Source organism: Loxodonta africana, chromosome 5, assembly GCF_030014295.1.
Source record: "Loxodonta africana isolate mLoxAfr1 chromosome 5, mLoxAfr1.hap2, whole genome shotgun sequence".
Taxonomy (NCBI): domain Eukaryota; kingdom Metazoa; phylum Chordata; class Mammalia; order Proboscidea; family Elephantidae; genus Loxodonta; species Loxodonta africana.
The window spans coordinates 43678678-43701673 of NC_087346.1; the positions used below are offsets into that span (position 1 = coordinate 43678678).

General features: G+C 39.0%; 1 protein-coding gene across 1 annotated transcript in view; it reads right to left on the reverse strand.

Annotated features, from left to right (window-relative positions):
- Positions 1-22996, reverse strand: part of ARHGEF38 (Rho guanine nucleotide exchange factor 38) — a 159288-nt gene that overhangs the window by 123351 nt on the left and 12941 nt on the right. The window lies entirely within an intron of this gene.

Sequence of the window (22996 nt, forward strand, 5' to 3'; positions counted from 1 at the left end):
TTTTCATGTGCTTTTTGGCCATTTGTATTTCTTCTTTGGTGAAACATCTACCAAATCCTTTGTCCATTTTTTGATTGGATTATTTGTCTTTTTGTTCTTAAGTTGTAGGAGTTCCTTAACAAGTCAGTTGAATGATACTTGACTGTTGTCATCTGTGCTTAAAGTATCCTATTGTTGCTACCTGAGGCTAGAAAGCTTCAGAATGGTTGTAGAATGTATAAACATATAGTGCAGAATTTCTTGTGGATATGTTTATTTTTAAATCAAGGGAAGATTTTTAATTAGTGGAATACCTTACAATTTTGTTTTTGCCTAATATGAAAAATAAATGTACTTATTTTCAGTGGGTAGTATCCAAACCTTAGTGAAATGGAAAACAATTTCACATGACTGGTTGTTTGTTTTGTTTTTTAATTCACGCTTAATCAGAACCCATGAAGACTGAGGCAAGTGGATTAAATAAATTTCAGCTAATATTTTTTTATGGAGTATCTTCAATACTGTGCATATCTTGCTATTTCAAAATTATTGAACTGCCAAATGGAAACATTTAATTAAAAAACACCAAGATGTTGAGAGAAATGGGAAGCCTCAAATATAGCTCGGTTTTATGTGAACTCTTAAGGTAAGAAAGCTAAACATTCTCAAGGAAGACCTTCTCATGGCAATGTAAAGTGTTGGAAGCCACAGGCCATGGAATCAGAGCAATGACAAATACTAGGGAAGAGTGTGTATACTCGGGTATATGTGTATGTGTGTGTATGCATGTAAATGGATTTGCTTCAAGCTTGAAGTCACCACAAACTTAATTTTCACCTTAGTCACTGCAGTTGGAGAAGCAATTTTATTTCATTTAAAGCTAATGCAATTCTAATAACTATGTGAGACCTCTTCAGTGCTGATACTATTTCCTGAGATGAAGAACTTTCCAAAGAGGCCTATTAAAATGTTGTTCAAGAAAAAAAAATACATGTATACAAGTGGAAAAAGAGAGAGGATGTTCTTGAGACTTACTCCAGAAACAAAGTAAGACAATTGGAGAATGTTATAGTAGAGGAGTTATTGGTTCAACATAAAGAGAACAAGAAAAGACACTTCAAAAAGCAGTGAGCCTTCCTGCCTCCCTGCAGCACTAACTTCAGGAGTTCAGGCAGAGGCTGAATAATCAAACATATGGGAGAATTCTGTAGAGATAATTCTAGAATTAGTCTGGCATTTGCACTAGATTAGTCTATCCTGAATTGCAGGTGAATATGCTTCTGAACCATTTGCCTGGGAACAATTATTCCTTCCCCTGGAAAGAAGATAGATTTGACAAACAGCACCTGGAAGCATATGGTTTCACTAGGTTTGGGCCATTTGGTGCCAGAAATCATCTACACAAGTCACAGAAAAAACAGAGAATCTATACAAGAGGAAAGAATAAATGCCTGAGGTCTTCTGTAGTTTTCACATTCTTGATCTATGTTATGAAAACTTTTGGATGCTTGTGAATTTGTAAGATTTTTATTAGGGAATAAAAGGAGCCTGCCTTTCAGGGTCTCAAATGAGAAAGGAAAAATTATAATTACATGTCATTACTATCAATTATTTTTGAGTATAAAAGGGAGAGGCATGTCACCTACGAGGGAGTTGCAATGACCAGGCTGTGTATAAAACTTGACCATGGAGGAGTTTCCTTCTGACTGCTCCTTCTAAAGGGCCGGGAGTTGGGAGGCAGAGGCCAGAGGGAGAGCAATAGGTGTTTGTCTTAGGCTGGGTTCTCTAGAGAAGCAAAACCAGTAAAGCGTATAAATACATACAGCAAGAGATTTATATCAAAGAAATGGCTCACGCAACTGTAGAGGCTGGAATATCCCAAATCCGTGGATTAGGATAGAGACTCCTCTCTACTTACGTAGCTGCAGAGACTGCAGGTCAGAAAGCAGGGCTCTTGCTCACAGGCTGTGAATATCCACGAATCCCAAGATTGGCAGATAAGACTGCAAGGCTTCTCCTGATTCAGGTAGGTGCAGGGGCTGGCAAACCCAAGATCAGCAGGTCAGAGAGCAGGGCTCCGCTCACAAGCCATGAAGATTCACGAATCCCAAGAGCGACAGATAAGCTGATAGCTCGAGTCCCAAGAGCCAGAGGTCAGATGAACAGGAGGCAGCAGCAGGATCCAGAGCAAGCAAAAAGCCAGAACATCTGCTTATATTCAGATGCAGGTGACACCCCCAAGGAAACTCTCTTTCAACTGATTGGCTACTCACAGCAGATCCCATCATCAGAGTGATCACACATAAATACTGAGAATTATGGCCTTAGCCAAGGTGACACTCAATCTTAACCATCACAGGGTTCTTTACTCCTGGGTGGTGCAAACAGTTTACGCTCAACTACTTACCTAATGGTTGGTGGATCAAACCCACCCAGTGGCACCAAAGAAATGTTGACAGAAAGAAACCTCACTAACAGAGAGTTGACGAAACAGTGCAGATCACATGTGGTTATGACTTAACTTTATTTTGAAAATAAAAGGGACACTGTTGAAAAACTCTTCTGACCAATGTCTGCTTTTCCAAGTTCCGAATTTTTGTGTTTTGTGTTAGAAAATTAATCTATCAACTATTTGAGGGTCTAGCAAGGAGAGGAGCCCCTGTGACACAATGGTCAAGAGCTTGGTTGCTAACCAAAAGGTCGGCAGTTCCAATCCACCAGCTGCTCCTTGGAAACCCTATGGGGCAGTTCTACTCTGTCCTGTGGGGTTGCTAGGAGTTAGAATTGACTCCACAACAGTGGGTTTGGTTTTTAGCTTTAGCAAGGAGAAGGAAGTCTTTCCTCAACTTTGATGAAGAAATACTCCTAAAACTCATTCTCAGGTTTCTTTTAGTTCTAAATTTCAGGGCTCGTTCCTGTAGCAATTTAACGTATTTCACAGATTTTTCAGTTGTGGTGACATAATGGTTAAGTGCTACGGCTGCTAACCAAAGGGTTGGCAGTTCAAATCCACCAGGCGCTCCTTGGAAACTCTATGGGGCAGTTCTACTCTGTCCTATAGGGTCGCTATGAGTCGGAATCGACTCGACGGCACTGGGTTTACCTTTTAAAATGTACAAACATCTGATTTTTTCAATTAAAAACTGCTTAGATTTGCTAATACTGCTTAAGGCCATGTTAAAAGCAAATTTGAGATGAAAAGATGATTAAAAGTGCCAGTCAATAAATTCAACTTCAGAAACTTCTCCCTTCAGGTGTAAAAACCTCAGGGAATTTAGTGTTGAGCAACCTTATGAGATATCTTTGTTTGCTCTTTTGACGCAAGTTTATTGCAGGAACAAAGCCTTAACTTGCATCATTTTATGGCCAGGCCCCTAAACACTTTCTATGTTTGCATTTCTTAAATCAACAAACTCTCCACAATGTATTCTGGGCACAATATTGTTTTTATAAGGCCCTCTTCCGCCTTTAAAACTTCTATTTCCTAGCTATGCTAAGTTTTAAAATATAAAACTACTTGTAACACACACATATTACCAACACACATATCACCTAAATCAGCACTCAGCTATAACAAACCTTTATTTCTAGATAAAGCAACAGAAAAGCTAAGTATCTAGAGAAGAAGGAAGAATAGAGCTTTAGGAATGAATATTTTCTAGTAGTTAGCATAAACTCGAATACTGTGTCAAAACCAAAGTGAAACTAAAGTTAAAAGAACATTTAGATTGTTTTTACCCAAAATATGCCACTGTGTATGAAAACAGTATCCTGAAACTGACTCGCTTTGCCTATCCTCTATTTCTTTCACCTACAAGCTCCATTTTTTCAGAAGTGATGATGAGTTTTGACTATTCTAGCCACAAATTTCATTGGTAGTATATGAGAAGATTCCTCGCCAAGGAAGTTTATATGAAAGGAGTTTGCTGTGGTCTGGGGGAAAGGATAATCTGAGTTAAGGTCAGCCTGCCACTCTTAGCAATGACAGCGTGGTAGACAACTTACTTATCCTAACAGAGCCTCAGTTTCCTCATCCCTAGAATATGAATGAAAACAATCACAGTGTTACCATGATGACAAATTAAAAAGTAGTGGTATGTGAAAGCTCCTTGAGATCTTTAAAACAGTACAATGTTAGGTATTATTTCTATAGCCATGGAAAAGATGGGGTTCCATCCTCTTCATTGGCCAACTTTCCCACCACATAGGGCAAACAATTATCTCTTTATAGTTGTCAATTTGTCAAGAAAACAGCATGACTCAGGTAGCTGAACAGCGACATTCAGATGGGAGAGAAAGAAGAGAAAAAGGGGGCTCTCATAAACAGGAAGGTTGGAACAGAGCTGGGGTTTGGAACCCTGAGCAGCTTGCCAAGGTTGGGTATGAGTATGAGGAGAATCCTGGCCTTTTACGAAGAAGAAAGCAAAGCACAATCTTCACTGATAGCCCAGGTTTTGCTTAGAGTTAGCCAAATCCACCTTTTGTTTTGTTGTTGTTACTACCGCCACTGTTTGGGAGTGGATTTTAATGAAGAGGTGATTGTTCTCTTTATGTTTTTTAATTATAAAATTAAAAAAAAAAAACACTTGTCATTGAGTCTATTCTGACTCATAGCAACCTAAAGGCAGAGTAGAACTGCCCCATGGGGTTTCCAAGGAGCAGCTGGTAGATTCGAACTGCTGACCTTTTGGTTAGCAGCCAAACTCTTAACCACTGTGCCACTAGGGCTCCTAAAACAATATATATTTGTTTAATTATAAAAGAATATATATTCGTAATATATATATTGTAGGGATAAGTGTATGGACACTGAAGCCAGACTGCCTGGATTCAAATTCCACCTCTAACATTTACTTGTTTTGTGACTTTGGGGGAAGTTATTTAACTCTCTGTACATGAATTTCCTCATCTGTAAATTAAGGATAACATTAGTACAATCTTATTTTGTGCACTACTTATTTATGAATTGTAATATAATTTTGAAGGTATTATTAGCTGTAATACAGTTCAGTATATAACCTTCCCAACATGTTTCCATACACATAAAAGCACACGTACATACAGGAGTTAAAGTTTTTTGCATTTGTTTTTTAACAACAATGAGTTCATACTATTCATATTATTCTGCAACTTGCTTTTTCAATTCTAACAGCATATATTGGATATCTTCTTTGTAAATGTATATATATATAAAAATATATAAAGCAATTGGATGCTAACCAAAAGATTGTCAGTTCAAACACACCCACTGGCTCTTTGGCAGAAAGACCTAGTGATCTGCTCTGGTAAAGATTACTGCCTAGAAAATCCTGTGGGGCAGTTCTACTCTGTCACATGGGGTCTTCATGAGTCAAAATCAACTCCACTACACCTAGCAACAACATTTATGTATATATATTGTTGTTATTGTTGTTGTTAAATGCTGTCAAGTTGGTTACAACTCATTGCAACCCCATGTACAACAGAACGAAACACTGCCCAGTCTCGCACCATCCCCACAATTGTTGCTATCTTTGAGCCCATTGTTGCAGTCACTGTGTCAATCCATCTCATTGAGGGTCTTCGTCTTTTTTGATGATACTGTACCTTACCAAACATAATGCCCTTTTCCAGGGACAGCACCTTCCTGATAACATATCCAAAGTACGTGAGATGTAGCCTCACCATCCTCACTTCCAAGGAGCACTTTGGCTGTGCTTCCTCCAAGACAGACTTGTTCGTTCTTCTGACAGTCCGTGGTACATTCAATATTCTTCGCCAAAGCCACAATTCAAAGGCATCAATTCTTCTTCAGTCTTCCTTAATCATTGTCCAGGTGACTGAAAATATCATGGCTTGGTCAGGCGTACCTTAGTCCTCAAAGTAACATCTTTGCTTTCCAACACTTTAGAGAGGTCTTTTGCAGCAGATTTGCCCTATGCAATACGTCGTTTGATTCCTTGACTGCTAATTCCATGGGCATTGAATGCATATCCAAGTAAAATGAAATTCTTGGCAACTTCAGTATATATAGTTGTTGTTGTTGTTAATTAAAATCAAGTCAGCTCCAACTCATGGTGACGCTATGTAAAACATAATGAAACATTGCCCAATCCTGTGCCATCTCCCTGCTTGTTGGTAACTTTGAGTCCATTGTTGCAGCCGTTGTGTAGTGCCTTCCAGCCTAAGGGCTTTTATCTTTCAGCACTGTATCAGACAATATTTTCTTGTCTGATACGGTTTTCATTGGCTAATTTTCAGAAGTAGATGGCAAGACTTTTCTTCCTAGTCTATCTTAGTTGGAAGCTTCACTGAAACCTGTCCAACTACAGGTGGTATAGCTTCTAGTATCATGCAACACACAAGCCACCACAGCACAACAAACTGACATACAGGTAGATAGATAGATAGATAGATAGCTGTATGTGTGTGTATATATATATAACCCAAAACCCAGTGCCGTCATATTTATATAGGCTTTTTAATAGCACAATATCAACTCTCCCACTTTTTTCTCATGAACTTAACCCTGAATAGTTAAAAATACTTCCTAGGTTCCTTTGAAATCTATGATCCAGTTATGACCAATGACTCTGAGGGGGTTTCCAAGAGCTCTATAAAAAGGAAAACTTGTCTTATATACACATTCCTTCATCCTATACTCAACATGGCTCTTGCCTTCTTTCCCCTGCCTGGAATGCGGATGTGAGTCCTGGAGGTGTAGAAGCCATTTTGGGACCATGAAGTGAAAGCCATGAGGATTAAGACCAACATATGACAGATGACAGAATGGAAAGATATCGAGAGCTTGGGTCCTACTGACAGTCTCTCACTGCCTACTTTTAGGCTTCTTACATGAAACACACAAATTCCTGTGTATCTGAGCCACATTTTCTATTGCATTCAGAAAAGTAAATTCTTAACTGGTATAGATTTTGGTATCTGGAAATGCAACACTACATATAATGTACTCTAAAATGTGAAATTGGCTTAGTAGGGCAGGAAGAACATCAGGATGACATTTTGTAGACTAGAGAGTTGGTGATCATTACTATCCAATGGCAAAATATTTGGTAATTCTGCATTTGTTGGTGTCGTTAGGTGCCGTCACATTGGTTCTGACTCATAGTGACCCTATGTACAATAGAACAAAACATTGCCTGGTCCCAGTCATCTCAAATATTTTGGGCATGTTATCAGCAGGGACTAGTACCTGGAGAAAGACATCATGCATGGCTAAGTAGAGAATCTAACAAAAGAAGTTAGAAAAGAAAAATACAATAAACCAAAAGAACAGAGAGAAAGGAAATTAAGAACAGACTTAATGAAATTTAAAACAAAGCTGGAAGGGAGAAGATGGGCAAAGCCAAAATTCAGTTATTTGAAAAAAAAAAAAGACTGATAAAATTGCTAAACCTCTATGAAGATTAATCAAGAAAAAAAGAGAGAAGGCACAAATGAAGCTTCATTAGGAATGAAAGGGCACATAATCCTACATGCAGTGGAGAATCAGATCGATAAAGAGGAAACATGATGACTTACTCTGTGCCTATACATTTGAAAACTTAGAGTGGATAGAATACTTCAAAAATACAACTTATTAAAACTGGTCAAAAAAAACAGGAAAGCATGAGTATTTATAAATCAGAGGAATAAAATAAAATAGAGAAAATTAAATTTAAGATATTCTCACCAAAAAAACAAAAAGTTTTGAACCCACTAGTATAGGCGGTTTAACAAAAAGAGTTCTTCCAACCACTTAAGAAACAGATAAATTCAGCTTTATATAAATTTTTCCAGAGAATGAAAAACATGAGACCCCTCTGTAAATCTTCCTATAAGACTGCTATATCTCAAATACCAAAACCAGAGAAGGACAATGTAAAAAAGGAAAACCTCAGGCTAATTTCACACATGCAAGTAATTGTAAAACCCTAAGCATAATATTAGCAAACTAAACTCAAGGGTGTATACAAGAAGTATGTATCATATCCCAGAGCATTTATCCCAGAGAAATGAACCCAAAAACCTATACACGAATGTTCGTAGCATTGTTATTTGTAATAGCCCCAAACTGGAAACAACACAGTATCTTTCAACAAGCAAATGGTTAAACAAATTGCGGCACATTCACATATTGGAACACTACTCAGCAACAACTTGACACATGCAACAACGTGAATGGATGTTAAGAGCATTAGACTGCATGACAAAAGGCCAATCTCAAATGGTTATGTAATGTATGAATCCATTTATATTACATTTTTCAAAATGACAAAATTAGATAGAGAACAGATTAGTGGTTGGTAGGGAACTGGGATGGGGAAATTCTCAGGAAATTTCTGATTTTCAAGGATAAAAAGAAAATTTACAAGCTCCCTGAAAGAAAAAATTGAGGTGAGAACAGGACTAGGATTTGAATTAAACTTCTTAGGTGTAACATTGGATGCTAGAAGACATTGGAATAATGTATGAAGAATTCTGACAGAAAAGGATTTTGACCTTGGTCCTCTGTTATTTATATTTTAGGACAAAAGAACACCATTTTCAAGAATAGGAGAATTTGGAAAGTAACCACCCTTGTAATCTCTCTGAAAACATTACCTGAGTAAGAATTCAAATCTAATGAAAATCGGATTCAAACATCTCAGGATAGTGGAAGACAAGATACATAAGTAGCAATGGTAGAGACTCCCTTGCTTCATACTCCTGATGAAAAGATTCCAACAATTAATATGGTCCTGCTGGATAGCTTAGAAGTCTCAGTGCTTTGAGACCAGGAGCTCTCTGGAGAGAGCAGACTCACTGTTATACCTGGAGAAAAAAACAAGGGCTTGGAGGAGCTTGGGGCAAAGACCACCAACTCCTTCCACTGCCCAAGAGGGTTTGATGTAACCCAAGGGTGGGAGACTAAGGTGAATAATTAGAGCTGGTATTTTATTGAGGCAGAACTAATGGAAGAAATAAAAAAGAACTTCAATAATGATGAATGTAATGAGACTGTGACAGAGATGCAAAATAGGACAGACAGGTACACACCTTCTGAGTGTATTAAAAAAAATTTTTTTTCAAAATCTAACATTTACTACAGTAATTGAATAAAGAGAGAACAGAAGTTTCAGTGTCAGAAGGAAGTCGTGTTTTAAAATTCAAAATGGTTTTGATTTGGGTTCAGAGAGTAAGGCAATTTAAACAAAATGGACCTTCTCATCTCAAAAAACAACAAAGCTTTATGGTTACAGGAGTTTCAAAAGTCACATAGAAAAGAAGGCTTATAAAATGAGGAACTGAAGTATAAACAGCATAATTGAAAATATCTTTGTTCCAAATATTACACTGGTGAAGGAATGACCTTCGAGTTAATTAGATCCTTGTATCTCTCAGGTGATTGTACTATATATTGTGTGCCGCACACATGACTAATGTACTTTAGCTTGGCATCTTTCTATCGTGTACCACATGCCACTGTATCAAATTTCCTGACAAAAAAAATTGTTATTTCTAGGTAATGTGTATAATAAAAATGTTCTCTTGGCATCACAACAGTATTATTTCTCCTCTAACAATATTGTTAAAATATCTACATTGATTAATCCTCACCTGCCAATTCAAATAGGAACATATGTCATGGCTAAGAACAGATGCACACCTTCATACTCTTATCAAGACTAAAGTGATTACTTGTGCAATGCAACAGAAAACATCAAAAATATTACTAAAGAAGCAGGAGGTGATTCTCATTTTATTAATTTGAATAATAGTGCTTTCCTTCTATAGGACATACTCTTAAAAAGTTTTTTTGTTTTTTTTTTTAATTGTGCTTTAGGTTAAATTTTACAGCACGAATTACTTTCTCAATCAAAATTTATATACGAATTGTTTTTTGACATTGGTTGCAATCCCTGTAATGTGCTAGCACTCTCCTCTATTCCCTTTACACCATGGAATCCCCCTGTCTATTTGTCCAGGTTTCCTGTTCCTTCCTGCCTTCTCATCTTTGCTTTTGGGCAGATACTGCCCATTTGTCTTGTATACTTAATTGAATTAAGAAGCACATCCTCAAGGGTGTTTTTGTTTTATTAACTCGTCATTGAGTCAATTCTGACTCATAGTGACCCTATAGGACAGAGTAGAACTACCCATAGGGTTTTCAAGGAGCAGCTGGTGGATTTGAACTACGGACCTTTTGGTTAGCAGCCAAGCTCTTAAGCACTGCGTCACCAGGACTTCTGTCTAATCTTTGGCTGAAAGGTGGACTATCAGAGTGGCTTCAGTTCTGAGTTAGCAGGGTGTCCAGGGGGTTCCTCCAGTCTCTGTCAGACCAGTAAGTCTGGTCTTTCCTTTTGAATTTGAATTTTGTTCTACATTTTTTCCCACTCTGTCTGGAACCCTCTATAGTGATCCCCATCAGAGCAGTCAGTCAGCAGTGGTGCCAGGCACCATCTCGTTCTTCTGGGCTCAGGCTGGTGGAGACTGTGGTTCATGTGGTCCATTAGTCCTTTGGACTAATATTTTTCTTGTGTCTTTAGTTTCCTTCATCCTCCTTTGCTCTGGATGGGATGGGACCAATAGAAGTCTCTTAGATGGCTGCTCGAAAGCTTTTAACATCCCAGATGCTACTCATCAAAGTAGGATGTAGAACATTTTCTTTATGAACTATGTTATGTCAGTTGATTTAGGTGTCCCCTGAGACCACGATTCCCAGCCCTCAGCCCCAGTAACTGGATCCCTCAAAGTGTTTGGTGTGTCTAGGAAGCTTCCATGACTTTGCATTGATCACGTTGTGCTGACTTCCCCTCTATTGTGTGTTGTATTTACCTTCACCAAAGTTATTATTGTCTATATCTAGTTAGTGATTTTCCCTTCCCATTCCTCCCATCTCTCGTAACTATCAAAGATTGTTTTTTTCTGTGTGTAAAACTTTTCCTGGGATTTTATAATAGTCTCATGCAATGTTTGTCCTTTTGTGATTGACTTATTTCACTCAGCATAATGCCCTCAAGATTCATCCATGTAGTGAGATGTTTCTTGGATTCATCATTGTTCTTTATCATTGCGTAGTATTCCATTTAAAAAGTATTTTTAACATCAAACCATTATACAATATTGCTGCATATTATACTAATAGCAATATACTGTAATAGCCTATAATAAGAGTATCAATTTCTAAGTGCTTATTATGTGCCAGGAAACCCTGGTGGTATAGTGGTTAAGTGGTTAAGTGCTATGGCTGCTAACCAAAGGGTTAGCAGTTTGAATCCACCAGGCGCTCCTTGGAAACTCTATGGGGCAGTTCTACTCTGTCCTGTAGGGTCACTATGAGTTGGAGTTGACTCAACAGCACTGGGTTTTATTTTGTGTCAAGTTTTTATGCATTATCTGTATCATACTACATATATATGTTGTTGTTGATGTTAGGTGCCATAGAGTCAATTCCAAACTTGTAGCACCCCAATATGAAAGAGTAGAACTGCCTCAGTGGGTTTCTTAAGCTGTAATCTTTACAGAAACAACTTGCCAGATCTTTCTCCCAAGGAGCCTCTGTGTGGGTTTGAACTGCAACCTTTCAGTTAGCAGCAGAGTGTTATATGCACTATCTATTTTATCTGGAGTCCTGACGGCGCAGTGGTTAAGCAGTTGGCTGCTAACTAAAAGGTTGACAGTTGGAACCCACCAGCCCCTCTGAGGATGTGGCAGTTAGCGTCTATAAAGATTATAGCCTTGGAAACCCTATGCGGCAGTTCTACTCTGTTCTATATGTTCACTATGAGCTGGAACCAACTAGACAACAATGGGTTTGGTTTTTTGGTCTTTTTCTTTTTTAAATCTATTTTACCTATAATCTATCCCACAACCCTGAAAGTGGTATATAACCAAATTTTAGAGATGAGGATACTGAAGCTCAGAAAGTGTAAGTAAAACTTATCCAGTGACTGTTACAGTAATGAGAATAGGAGCCAACGTCTACAGCTATTGTAGAAAAACGCAAAAAACAGCAAGGACTACTGCAAAGTCAGTTTAATATAAGGCCTAATGTGCACTGTTAGTATTCAGGCTGAATTCAGATGAGGTGGGAATATAGCCCTTGCATGTTGTTAGGCATAATATAAACCCTTGAAATTAAAAATGTGATTTTTTTCTCCCATTTACCCTGAAGCTGAATCACCAATGCCGGTAAGTTTCTGAGAAATTCACTGAAAATGTGTGCATCTCAAGAAAGGTTTTAAGAGCAAGAGGATGACTAAATAGGATATATGTTCTGCTAAAGTACATGGCTTAGTATTATTATTTTTAAAATTGTATGTTCTTATTAATTTGGATTAAGATCCCAGACAATACTATTCATCAATGACCACCAATGAATACTCATGGATTTTGATATCTCTAATTGTATTGAAATTTCACTTATCTCTCAACAAAGAGCTGGAGGTTATATTTTCATATGCCAAGCCTTAAAGTTTTACTTAATAACAGCTGCCCCCACCCTGCCCACCCCCAACACCAGACTAAGCAGAAACACACACACCGTTTAACACTCATTTACTGAGCAACTTTCTGAGTCACTTGAGTGGAGAGCACGAGAATAACATAATGCAAGAAACTGATAATTTCATCACAACAAACCACAAAGATGTTTGCACTTAAATAAGAATCAAAGAATTTCCGAAGGTGAAGATAAATTAGCAGTTTTCTAAATTCCATAGTTTTTAGAGTTAAAGAGATCTTGTATCTAATTTAATACCAATTTTTTTTGTTAACTTTTATTGAGCTTCAAGTGAACGTTTACAAATCAAGTCAAACTGTCACATATAAGTTCATATACACCTTACTCCACACTCCCACTTGCTCTCCCCCTAATGAGCCAGCCCTTCCAGTCTCTCCTTTCGTCACAATTTTGCCAGCTTCCAACTCTCTCTATCCTCCCATCCCGCCTCCAGACAGGAGATGCCAACACAGTCTCAAGTGTCCACCTGATACAAATAGCTCACTCTTCATCAGCATCTCTCTCCTACCCACTGTCCAGTCCCTTTCATGTCTGATGAGTTGTCTTCAGGGATGGTTCCTGTCCTGTGCCAACAGAAGGTCTGGGGACCATGACTGCTGGGATTCCTCTACTCTCAGTCAGACCATTAAGTATGGTCTTTTTGTGAGAATTTGGGGTCTGCATCCCACTGCTCTCCTGCTCCCTCAGGGGTTCTCTGTTGTGCTCCCTGTCAGGGCAGTCATCGGTTGTGGCCGGGCACCAACTAGCTCTTCTGGTCTCAGGATGATGTAGGTCTCTGGTTCATGTGGCCCTTTCTGTCTCTTGGGCTCTTAGTTGTCGTGTGACCTTGGTGTTCTTCATTCTCCTTTGATCCAAGTGGGTTGAGACCAATTGATGCATCTTAGATGGCCGCTTGTTAGCATTTAAGACCCCAGACTCCACATTTCAAAGTGGGATGCAGAATGTTTTCACAATAGAATTATTTTGCCAATTGACTTAGAAGTCCCCTTAAACCATAGTCCCCAAACCCTCGCCCTTGCTCTGCTGACCTTTGAAGCATTCATTTTATCCCGGAAACTTCTTTGCTTTTGGTCTAGTCCAGTAGAGCTGACCTTCCATGTATTGAGTGTTGTCCTTCCCTTCACCTAAAGCAGTTCTCATCTACTAATTAATCAGTAAAAAACCCTCTCCCTTCCTCCCTCCCTCCCCTCCTCGTAACCACAAAAGTATGTGTTCTTCTCAGTTTATACTATTTCTCAAGATCTTATAATAGTGGTCTTATACAATATTTGTCCTTTTGCCTCTGACTCATTTCGCTCAGCATAATGCCTTCCAGGTTCCTCCATGTTATGAAATGTTTCACAGATTCGTCACTGTTCTTTATCGATGCGTAGTATTCCATTGTGTGAATATACCACAATTTATTTACCCATTCATCCGTTGATGGACACCTTGGTTGCTTCCAGCTTTTTGCTATTGTAAACAGAGCTGCAATAAACATGGGTGTGCATATATCTGTTTGTGTGAAGGCTCTTGTTTCTCTAGGGTATATTCTGAGGAGTGGGATTTCTGGGCTGTATGGTAGTTCTATTTCTAACTGTTTAAGATAACGCCAGATAGATTTCCAAAGTGGTTGTACCATTTTACATTCCCACCAGCAGTGTATAAGAGTTCCAATCTCTCCGCAGCCTCTCCAACATTTATTATTTTGTGTTTTTTGGATTAATGCCAGCCTTGTTGGAGTGAGATGGAATCTCATCTTAGTTTTAATTTGCATTTCTTTAATGGCTAATGATCGAGAGCATTTTCTCATGTATCTGTTAGCTGCCTGAATATCTTCTTTAGTGAAGTGTGTGTTCATATCCTTTGCCCACTTCTTGATTGTGTTGTTTGTCTTTTTGTGGTTGGGTTTTGACAGAATCATATAGATTTTAGAGATCAGGCGCTGGTCGGAGATGTCATAGCTGAAAATTCTTTCCCAGTCTGTAGGTGGTCTTTTTACTCTTTTGGTGAAGTCTTTAGATGAGCATAGGTGTTTGATTTTTAGGAGCTCCCAGTTATCTGGTTTCTCTTCGTCATTTTTGGTAATGTTTTGTATTCTGTTTATGCCTTGTGTTAGGGCTCCTAAGGTTGTCCCTATTTTTAGTTCCATGATCTTTATCATTTTAGTCTTTATGTTTAGGTCTTTGATCCACTTGGAGTTAGTTTTTGTGCTTGGTGTGAGGTATGGGTCCTGTTTCATTTTTTTGCAAATGGATATCCAGTTATGCCAGCACCATTTGTTAAAAAGACTATCTTTTCCCCAATTAACTGACACTGGGTCTTTGTCAACTATCAGCTGCTCATATGTGGATGGATTTATACCTGGGTTCTCAATTCTGTTCCACTGGTCTGTGTGCCTGTTGTTGTACCAATACCAGGCTGTTTTGACTACTGTGGCTGTATAATAGGTTCTGAAATCAGGTATAGTGAGGCCTCCCACTTTCTTCTTCTTTTTCAGTAGTGCTTTGCTTATCCGAGGCTTCTTTCCCTTCCATATGAAGTTGGTGATTTGTTTCTCTATCACCTTAAAAAATGACATTGGAATTTGGATCGGAAGTGCGTTATATGTATTAGATGGCTTTTGGTAGAATAGACATTTTTACTCTGTTAAGTCTTCCTATCCATGAGCAAGGTATGTTTTTCCACTTAAGTATGTCCTTTTGAATTTCTTGTAGCAGAGCTTTGTAGTTTTCTTTGTATAGGTCTTTTACATCCTTGATAAGATTTATTCCTAAGTATTTTATCTTCTTGGGGGCTACTGTGAATGGTATTGATTTGGTGATTTCCTCTTCGGTGTTCTTTTTGTTGATGTAGAGGAATCCAAGTGATTTTTGTATGTTTATTTTATAACCTGAGACTCTGCCAAACTCTTCTATTAGTTTCAGTAGTTTTCTGGAGGATTCCTTAGGGTTTTCTGTGTATATAATCATGTCATCTGCAAATAGGGATAATTTTACTTCCTCCTTGCCAATCCGGATGCCCTTTATTTCTTTGTCTAGCCTAATTGCTCTGGCTAGGACTTCTAGCACAACATTGAATAAGAGCTGTGATAAAGGGCATCCTTGTCTGGTTCCCGTTCTCAAGGGAAATGCTTTCAGGTTCTTTCCATTTAGCGTGATGTTGGCTGTTGGCTTTGCATAAAAAAAAAATAGATGCCCTTTATTATGCTGAGGAATTTTCCTTCAATTCCTATTTTGGTGAGAGATTTTATCATGAATGGGTGTTGGACTTTGTCAAATGCCTTTTCTGCATCAATTGATAAGATCATGTGGTTTTTGTCTTTTGTTTTATTTATGTGGTGGATTACATTAATGGTTTTTCTAATATTAAACCAGCCTTGCATACCTGGTATAAATCCCACTTGGTCGTGGTGAATTTTTTTTTTGATATGTTCTTGAATTCTATTGGCTAGAATTTTGTTGAGGGTTTTTGCATCTATGTTCATGAGGGATATAGGTCTGTAATTTTCTTTTTTTGTAATGTCTTTACCTGGTTTTGGTATCAGGGAGATGGTGGCTTCATAGAATGAATTGGGTAGTATTCCGTCATTTTCTATGCTTTGAAATACCTTCAGTAGTAGTGGTGTTAACTCTTCTCTGAAGGTTTGGTAGAACTCTGCAGTGAAGCCGTCCGGGCCAGGGCTTTTTTTTGCTGGGAGTTTTTTGATTACCGTTTCAATCTCTTTTTTTGTTATGGGTCTATTTAGTTATTCTACTTCTGATTGTGTTAGTTTAGGTAGATAGTGTTTTTCCAGGAATTCATCCATTTCTTCTAGGTTTGCAAATTTGTTAGAGTACAATTTTTCATAATAATCTGATATGATTCTTTTAATTTCAGTTGGGTCTGTTGTCATGTGGCCCTTCTCGTTTCTTATTTGGGTTATTTGTTTCCTTTCCTGTTTTTCTTTAGTCAGTCTAGCCAATGGTTTATCAATTTTGTTAATTTTTTCAAAGAACCAGCTTTTGGCTTTGTTAATTCTTTCAATTGTTTTTCTGTTCTCTAATTCATTTCGTTCAGCTCTAATTTTTATTATTTGTTTTCATCTGGTGCCTGATGGATTCTTTTGTTGCTCACTTTCTATTTGTTCAAGTTGTAGAGACAGTTCTCTGATTTTGGCTCTTTCTTCTTTTTGTATGTGTGCATTTATCGATATAAATTGGCCTCTGAGCACTGCTTTTGCTGTGTCCCAGAGGTTTTGATAGGAAGTATTTTCATTCTCGTTGCATTCTATGAATTTCCTTATTCCCTCCTTGATGTCTTCTATAACCCAGTCTTTTTTCAGGAGGGTATTGTTCATTTTCCAAGTATTTGATTTCTTTTCCCTAGTTTTTCTCTTATTGATTTCTAGTTTTATTGCCTTCTGGTCTGAGAAGATGCTTTGTAATATTTCGATGTTTTGGATTCTGCAAAGGTTTGTTTTATGTGGTCTATTCTAGAGAATGTTCCATGTGCGCTAGAAAAAAACGTATACTTTGCATCAGTTGGGTGGAGAGTTCTGTATAAGTCAATGAGGTCAAGTTGGTTGATCGTGGTAATTAGGTCTTCCGTGTCTCTATTGAGCTTCTTACTGGATGTCCTGTCCTTCTCCGAAAGTGGTGTGTTGAAGTCTCCTACTATAATTGTGGAGTTGTCTATCTCACTTTTCAGTTCTGTTAAAATTTGATTTATGTATCTTGCAGCCCTGTCATTGGGTGCATAAATATTTAATATGGTTATGTCTTCCTGATCAATTGTCCCTTTTATCATTATGTAGTGTCCTTCTTTATCCTTTGTGGTGGATTTAAGTCTAAAGTCTATTTTGTCAGAAATTAATATTGCTATTCCTCTTCTTGTTTGCTTATTGTTTGCTTGATATATTTTTTTCCATCCTTTGAGTTTTAGTTTGTTTGTATCTCTAAGTCTAAGGTGTGTCTCTTGTAGGTAGCATATAGACGGATCGTGTTTCTTTATCTAGTCCGAGACTCTCTGTCTCTTTATTGGTGCATTTAGTCCATTTACATTCAGCGTAATTATAGATAAATAAGTGTTTAGTGTTGTCATTTTGATGCCTTTTTATGTGTGTTGTTGACAATTTCATTTTTCCACTTACTTTTTTGTGCTGAGACATTTTTCTTTGTAAATTGTAAGATCCTCATTTTCGTAGTGTTTGACTTTATGTTTGTTGAGTCGTTCCGTTTTTCATGGCTTTTATCTTGAGTTATGGAGTTGTTATACCTCTTTGTGGTTACCTTAATATTTACCCCTATTTTTCTAAGTAAAAACCTAACTTGTATTGTCCTATTTCGCCTTGTATCACTCTCCATATGGCAGTTCAATGCCTCCTGTATTTAGTCCCTCTTTTTGATTATTGTGATCTTTTACATATTGACTTCAATGATTCCCTGTTATAAGCATTTTTTTTAATTAATCTTAATTTGTTTTTGTGATTTCCCTATTTGAGTTGATATCAGGATGTTCTGTTTTGTGACCTTGTGTTGTGCTGGTATCTGATATTATTAGTTTTCTGACCAAACAATATCCTTTAGTTTTTCTTGTAGCTTTGGTTTGGTTTTTGCAAATTCTCTAAGCTTCTGTTTATCTGTAAATATCTTAATTTCGCCTTCATATTTCAGAGAGAGTTTTGCTGGATATATGATCCTTGGCTGGCAGTTTTTCTCCTTCAGTGCTTTGTATATGTCATCCCATTGCCTTCTTGCCTGAATGGTTTCTGCTGAGTAGTCTGAACTTATTCTTATTTTTTCTCCCTTGAAGGAGACCTTTCTTTTCTCCCTGGCTGCTTTTAAAATTTTCTCTTTATCTTTGGTTTTGGCAAGTTTGATGATAATATGTCTTGGTGTTTTTCTTTTTGGATCAATCTTAAATGGGGTTCGATGAGCATCTTGGATAGATATTCTTTCGTCTTTCATGAAGTCAGGGAGGTTTTCTGTCAGCAGTTCTTCAACTATTTCCTCTGTGTTTTCTGTCCTCCCTCCCTGTTCTGGGACTCCAATCACTCGCAAGTTATCCTTCTTGATAGAGTCCCACATGATTCTTAGGGTTTCTTCATTTTTTTAAATTCTTTTATCTGATTTTTTTTCAGCTATGTTGGTGTTACTTCCCTGGTCCTCCAGATTTCCCACTCTGCATTCTAATTGCTCGAGTCTGCTCCTCTGACTTCCTATTGCATTGTCTAATTCTGTAATTTTATTGTTAATCTTTTGGATTTCTGAAGCTGTCTCTCTATGGATTCTTGCAACTGATTAGTTTTTCCACTATGTTCTTGAATAATCTTTTGAGTTCTTCAACTGTTTTATCAGTGTGTTCCTTGGCTTTTTCTGCAGTTTGCCTTATTTCGTTCCTGATGTCTTGAAGCATTCTGTAAATTAGTTTTTTATATTCTGTATCTGATAATTCTAGGATTGTATCTTCATTTGGGAAAGATTTTGATTCTTTTGTTTGGGGGGTTGTAGAAGCTGTCATGGTCTGCTTCTTTATGTGGTTTGATATCAACTGCTGTCTCAGAGCCATTACTAAGATATAAAAAAATAGTGGTTTATTCTGTAATTGCTCACTGAGTCTTATCTTGTTTTGTTTTCTTTCAATATACGTGGATGGGCTACTAGATTGTGCTGTCTTGTTTGTTGTAGCCCTTGACTTACTTATGACCTATTACCAGCTGGTTTGGGCTGTTGCCAGATACATATGCCTGAGTCTATTCACTATTCTTGAGTAGAATCTGATTTTGGGTCATCAAGTGTGTGCTGCACCCTAACACCTACCCACCTCGAGAAATAGTGGTGATAGTTGTGTGCTCCAGATTCTATTAGCAGCTGGGGTTCACCCTCTGGAGGGGCAGGATGCTGACAGGGTTCCCCCAAGTGTCAGTGAGGTAGGTGTTTCTCTATTCCTATAGCACCTTGGTGGGAGGGTACTGCAGCTGTACCTTGGGCCCCCAATGCAAGTACCTCTACTGATTGGTAGATGTCACCCTCCTTAGACCCCTAAGGCAAGAGGCTAGGTGGTCTGGGGGGAGCTTCAGCTCTCAGTTCCCTGTTGTGGGTCAGTGAGGGCTCTGTTGAATAAGCAGAGATATCAGACCTGGGAAACTTGTTTTTCCAGAAAATCCGCTAAAAAAAAAAATGCAGTCAGATCCCTATCAGAACTGCCTTTGGATTATAACCACCACCTTGTTCCCTGTAAGGATGAAAGTCCAAGATTTGGATCATATATGCTTGGCTTTAGCTGGTTCTGTGTTTTTAGTCCAATTAGGGATGGATTTTTGGTCCCTGGGTTTTTGTGGTTTCTTCTCTCAGGCCGGAAGAATGGGTTAGGAAAAGACCAAAAAAAAAAAGGGGGGGGGAAGCAAAGCCACCGCCGAGCCGGAGCCGTTCTCCCTCTGGCTCAGGAAATTCCAACGTTAATGAAGCTGCCTGGGAAGGGTGGGGGAGGGTTCAGAGAAATAGGAGAGTAGCACCTCAGAATATAGCCAAAGTTGCTTGTCTTGCTTGGAACAACTATTTTATCTGAGATTCCCGAGGGGCGTCGCCTATGTGTGCTGGCTGTGTGGAGATTGCCCCCAAGGGTCTGGCCCACTGAAGCCGTGGTCAGATCCTCCGCTGCCAATCCAAAGCCCAGAGTCAAGGTTCCCCTGCTGGGACGCTGCACTCCCGGCTCCAAAATCAGTTGCTGCCTCCCGGGGACTTCTCCTCCCGCCAGCCGCATCGCCACGCCACCCCCAAGGACTGGCTAGTCCCCCTTCCCGGGGTTAGTTCAGGGGAGTAGGGCTGCGCCCCGTGCTTTGCCGTGACAGTGCCCAGTCAAAAGCCCGGCGCCAAGGTTCCCCAGTTGGGATGCTGCACCCCCGGGTCCAAAACCAGTCACTGCCTCCCGGGGACTTCTCCCACCAGCCGCGTTGCCACGCCACCCGCGCGGACCGACTGGGCCCCCTCCCGGGGTGAGTTCAGGGGGGTAGCGCTGCGCCCCTTGTTTGGGCCGTCACAAGAATTTGAGTTCATCTCCCCTGGGCGCAGACCTAAGCGCCAAGGTTATCTGACTGGGACGCTGGCTCCAGGCTCTGAAAACAGTCACTGCTTCCCCATATTTGTTCGTTCTCTGTCTCTAAATCTGTGTTTGTTGTTCAGGGTTCGTAGATTGTTATGTATGTGATCGATTCACTTGTTTTTCCGAGGCTTTGTTGCAAGAGGGATCCAAGGTAGCATCTACCTAATCCGCCATCTTGGCCCCCGACCACCTTTAATACCAATTTTTAAAATTAATTATTGGATTCCTGCTTGGAGTTGGTCCTGTGCTTTGCGGTGGTTATATAGTGACTAAAACAGCAGTCCCTACCATCCAGAGATGTATCACCTAGAGGTAAAGGCAGGTGATTAAAGTCACAGGATGAATCAGTATCTTCCCTTCCCTCCTTAACACATCAACCAAGGCCGAGGAACTTCTCCACTGAATGACTGAGTTGTACGTTTCCCAAGGATTAGTGAGTTCAACAGCAAACCTGATTATGCCGGCTGTACTTCTTGTTGTAATTACATTAATTTAATTAAACTGACAAAAATTGATGAAATATGAGAATTAAAAGAGAATGTGTGTGTAGTTTTTTTCCCATGAAAACTGTTTTAATGTTGTCAAACAATTTGATAAAGCCAAGTTTCCAAAATACTGCTGCTATTTTTTTTTTTTTTTTATGTTATGAGTGGAAAGAGAAAACTATAAAAAATTGAGGAGAAAATATTTTAGAAAGACTTTGTGAACAGTTTTGCAATTTAAATTATTGATATTTTAGAACTGTTTACAAATATAACTACAAAAAACTATGACTCCTACTAAACATATCACAGCTAGGGGTCAGGCCTAGTGGAGAAGTGACACATAATTAAAATCCGAGGACAGTAGCAGCCAGGTAAAGAGAGTCGGGAAAGTGTCCTGAGCAGAGGGAGTTGCATGTTCAAAGGCTTGACATTAAGAAGATGTGAAAACAGCCTAGGGTGACTGATTACAAATGCTAGAGGATGAGTCTAGAGAAATTATCAGGAGATAGACCCTGAAGGCATAGTTAAAGAATCCGGAATTTTTATGAACAATGGAAAATCAATGAGGAATTTTTAAACACGTGAGCAACATGACCAGATTCTCTTAGCAAGATGACTTTGGCCTCAGTTTAGAAGCAGAATGAATTTGGGGAAGGAGAAGGGAGAGTAAGCCTGAAGGTAGGGAGACAATGAATGATGTGGCTGTTCACCTGGAGGCTGTAGTTGCTAGGGAAGAGATGGCAGCAGTTAAACTCAATCCCAAAGGTCCCTAGGTGATGCAAAAGGTTTGCACTGAACTGCTAACCTAAAGGCTGGCAGTTCAAACCCACCCACCAGTACCTCAGAAGAAAGGCCTGGCAATCTGCTCCCATTAAGATTACAGCCAAGAAAATCCTGTGGAGTGCAGTTCTACTCTGTAACACACAGGGTGGTCATGAGTTGGAACTGACTCTATGGCAAATAACAGCAGCAACGAGCTCAGTCTATTTGCCAAAAGGATGGAAAGAACTGAATAGATCGAGAGAAATTTAGGAGATAACATTAGCATAAACTGGTGACTGATCAGCATAGCGGGTAAAGGAGAAGAAGGAAATCTGACTCTCAGATTTCTAACTTGGTTAACTGGGTAGTGGTGCCATTTATAGAAATGGAGAACAAGGAACAAAGAACAGGTAAAGAAGATAAGGTGATAGGTTCGATCCAGTCCTGTCATATTATTCAGAAAAGGAAACTAATTTTCAGAGAGGGTAAGTCTTTTGCCTTAAGTGACAGAGCCAGAAATTGAATCTAGATTTTCTGACCATCAACCCCATCCTACCCATACCAGTCCAGTCCTCTTTCTACCAATATAGTACAAAAAGCAAACCAGTTGCTGTAGAGGTAATTCTGACTCAGTGTGATCCCACGTGTTGCAGAGTAGAGCTGATCCATGGAGTTTTCATGGCCGTAACCTTTCAGAAACAAATCACCAGGCTTTCTTCTGAGGCACCTCTGGATGGCTTCAAACTGCCAACCTTTCTGTCAGTAGCCTACTGCTTAACTCTTCACACTACCCAGGGGCTCCTATATAGGGTCAACACTCACCAAAATCATGGTCACTTTTGTTATAATTCGATCTAGGGTTTTATTACAGACAGATTGTTACCAAAACCCCAGATATGATTATAAATGTTCTTTAGTCCCTCTCCATACTGTATTTCATATCTGCCCCATAAACTCAAAAACCTTGGCTTAGCATTGCATTGAACCCAAATGACATAAGTTTCACACAGGAAAATCTTTTATCAGCTTCAGTGGAAGTCTGATCCACAGAAAGATGAATGGAACAGGCCTTCTATGAAATAGGTTGAAAATAATTGCATGTCAGACAGGTTTTGGAGAGGAGCCAATGAAGTATCAAGTGAAATGTGGAGAAGACCCTTCACTGCTCTGAATTTTGAAAGCTCAAACATTAGGGCAGGGAAATATTTTATCCTCATTGGAAGGG